We start from the raw sequence: 3,986 nt of genomic DNA, 5'->3' as shown, positions 1-3,986 counted from the left end.
TGTGTCTTCTGAAGAGAGGAGCAGATGAATCACATCTTTTAGCGAAACTAATCATTCTCACAAATTTCTTTTGGATTTTCAGAATCATGTTTATATGTACTGTAGGTGGGACAAGTGGTGGCCCAGACAGTATAACTGTGCATGATATATGGTCAAGTAAAGTGTAATAAAAACGTCATGAATTATGTATCAATCAAAGCACTCTACTCAAAATGCCAAATTACTTTAGAGTCTTTTTACACACAAATGTAATTCGTTCGTCAATCGTTTTGAAATGTCAAAATCTTGATTTACCCACGCAAAACACACTGTAACCCTGTTTTGAAAGGTGCTGTACCTTGTGTTGTCTTCCCGTCGACCATGCAACCTTCTGTTTTTCTGGGTCAGGAGTTTGCTTTTTTATTTTTATGTTTTTGTCACTTTTCGTGACGTTTTTGTCCGTTTTTTCCGCGCTTTTTCTGAAATTTTTTACGTTTTTAACGTTCTTTTATCAATTTTTCTTCAAATGCTATTATATTGAACAAAACACCCAAATTCAATGAAAGTAGTGACCTGATCATTTATTTTACTTGTGAAGAGCGTTGTATTGAACCATCCACGTTATTGACAATTTGGCTGAAAGAAACCCACATTTCTGGCATAGAAACCTTCTTCTGAAAAATTTGACCCGAAGACAACAGGAGGGTTAGGTAGACGAGAAGAAGAAGCAAAAGAAGAAGAGTATGATTCATGTTTTTTTAAAGTTTAAATGTCTGGGCGCCTGGGTAGCTCACCTAGTAGGGCGGGCGCCCATATATAGAGGTTTACTCCTCAATGCAGAAGCTGTGGGTTCGACTCTGACCTGCAGCCCCTTGCTGCATGTCATTCCCCCTCTCTCTCCCCTTTCATGTCTAAGCTGTCCTATAGAAATAAAGGCCTAAAAAAAGTTTAAATGTCAAAATAGTGTTTTTAAAATTTTTCTTCCAGACATTTGCATAATGTTTCTATCTTTTTCTCCTCTTCTTTTCCTTGACAGGGAAATCGAAATTCATAATATTAGTCGTATTCAGCATAAGCACTAGTCTATATTCTACTCTAGATCTGAAAGACAATTGCAAAATAATATAACTCAGAAAAATATTGAATATAAGTTTAACAACATTTTTCAAAAGATGGATACTATTATTTAAAATGAGTGACTAATTGACAGTAACAGTGCAGCACAGACAGCAGGGCTGAGTCATGTTAGAACTCCCAGCAGCCTTTGCTTCCATCTAGTGGCTGCCACGCTGAGGTACAGCACAGAGAAGCAGCAGTTCTCCTGACTTACTTTGGCTTCTAGACTTGTCAGAGCAAATGTTAAAAAGTGTTAGATGTGTCTCCTGAGAATTGTTTAACTCACTTCTCACATAGTTATTTTTTTTTGTCATTCTCCGACTCCCATTTACTTTTTCTTCATGATGCACAGGTGCATGGGAGGCAGAAGACTGTCCCAGCATGCACTGGGCAAGAGCCTGGACGCAGCAAGGGCAGGTCACCAGCATAAACTGGAACTTCAGTGTACACACATTTTCACACAAAATATAAGCAATAACCTGTAATAATTCGGGCATGGAATGTGTATTACTACACATTCCATGCCCGAACAGGAGCAGGGAGAAAAAGGGTTCAAGCTGGCAATCAATCCTGCTTCCAATCAGTGACTTCTGACGTCACTGGCTGATTTGATTTATTGATTGGTGACTGATTAGATATTTCCTGTTTGCTTGCTCGCTAGCTGATTAACTAGTTTTCTTGTCTTGTGTTACTCCTAAATACTGATTTAGAATTAACTCAACTTCAGAAGATAGTGTCTATGCCTTCTGTGCGCACTCCGTTTTACAAAACGAAGCAAAACCATTCGAAAGATCAGTTTCACTGCAGAACAAAAAGTCCTCACAAATCACAAACTCTCGCAGATTAGCCGCTGTTTCAGTTTATATTCCAGTTTGCATCAATCCTTTATTTTTTACATTCTCATTTGCATAAAGTGTGTCTTGCCTGAAAAGAATTGACATTAAATCATGTCAGAAGCATTCTAATTCTCTCCTTCTGTTTAGCCTCTTTGATTATTATTGTTATTTATTATCATCGAATCTTTCTTATTTGATTTGTTTGTTTTTTTAACGTAACTCTATTTCAGGCACGTGATATCCAAATATCTTTTTAGCCACCTTAGCCATCTTTGTAGTGGATTGGTACAGAATTTGGTGCAGAAATTGATGGTTTCCAGATAACATCCTCCTGACTTTACATCTGGCAGCGGCAGCAGGTGGACAATTTGAGCTCAAAGTGAAATGCCTCACTGCATATATAGTTTACTAAATAGTGCCCTGAAATATGTCATCAATGGAACGGAAAAGGGAGTCTTTGAGGGATATATACATGCTTATATACACGCAAAAATGACAGTTATGTGACGCTGTAGTTGTCAGTGATGATGCAAGATGTTGATGATTCACAATTGTTTGACATCTCACAATTCACCGCTCACTGGAGAAAGGGTCTCAAACTGAAATAACATGGGGGTCACTGGCCAGGAAGTAACGGGCCCTGGAGGGACTGTCAAAATAAATGAACAAAATAAATTAAAAATAAAACAGCTAAAGTGTTCATGTTGACAAGTTGCTCATTTTGCAGCCTTGCCAAATAATTCAATGTTTAATATTATGATTAAGAAATATGTATGGGCCAGATAGAACATACTTAAAAGTGTTTTTCTTACTGGGTGGATATATGTCCCAGTACGTTGAGGCCCCTGTTACAGTGTAATTTATTAAGTGTCGATTAGCTTTAAAGTATTTAGGCTATTACAGGGTTCCCACACATTTCCATGGACAACATTTTAAAACTTTAACATGACTTTTCCAGGAGCCATAATAAAATGTCCATGACCATTTGCAACATATAACACAAACATACTTTTACTCCAAATGAACAGTTTTTTTTTTTTTTTAAACCTCTGTATGGTCATATTTACTTCAAATACTTCAAACTACAGGCACTGTCAATACATTGTCATTATTTTAAAAAAAAATAAACAGTTTTACAAGCACTTATATCAGTCTGACACTGGCTTTCAAGCATGAGGGGAAATGGAACCGATTGTACTTTCAGTGTATTCTTAATGCAGTGCATAAAGGACAGGCCTACAGAAGATGGTGCTACTTTAACAATCAATTTCATTAGACAACAAAACAACAAAATGCCATGACTTTTCCTAAACTTTCGAGAATTTTACTAATACTGAATTTTAGCTACTAATACAATGACTTGTTCAGGCTTGGAAAATCAGATTTTGAAATTCCAGGTTTTCCATGACCGTGCAGAACACTGTAATCATATAACAGCCAATGAGTGAACGAGAGAGATTTCTGACACAGCGTTCGTCTTGTCATTGCTGTTTATGTGTCTCTTTGATGTTTTGTATGTGATACATTGAGGCTAATTATAATTATTATAATTTTAATATTTGAACATGGTCTATGTGTGTCATGAACGTGCTACAACTTACATGTAATTGTGCAACCTTAACAAATGACAAATAAATACCTTGTAACCTTCACAAATGAATCAGAGCAAAGAAATTCAATTTATTATTATTAAGAAGGCCTTCTAATGTTGGCTATTGAAAAGATAAATGAATGATTGCTGATGGACTGCGTGTTTCAGGATGTGCAGTGGTTGTGTAGGTGGTGTGGTGGGAGAAAACGACCTGCTTGTTATAATACATTAAAAAAAAATGTTTTTAAATCTGTGTAACCCACACAAAGCTGTGTCAGCTAACACGATGGTGAACTCGAATACGACATGGAGACAGTTGCCACGGAGACCGGCGCACGTCATCCTGTAACGGTTGCCATGGTCTTTCTGACGTCAAAGCCCCTCGCAAGATGCTCAGGAAACCCCCTGGCGCGGTCGCCATGGATACTGGCGGGGGGAGGGGTGGGGTTTAGAGGAAGCGGAAG

This window comes from Sander vitreus, chromosome 4 (assembly GCF_031162955.1).
Source record: "Sander vitreus isolate 19-12246 chromosome 4, sanVit1, whole genome shotgun sequence".
Classification (NCBI taxonomy): Eukaryota; Metazoa; Chordata; class Actinopteri; order Perciformes; family Percidae; genus Sander; species Sander vitreus.
The sequence above is the reverse complement of the archived record's forward strand: the minus strand, read 5'-3'. Positions refer to the sequence as shown.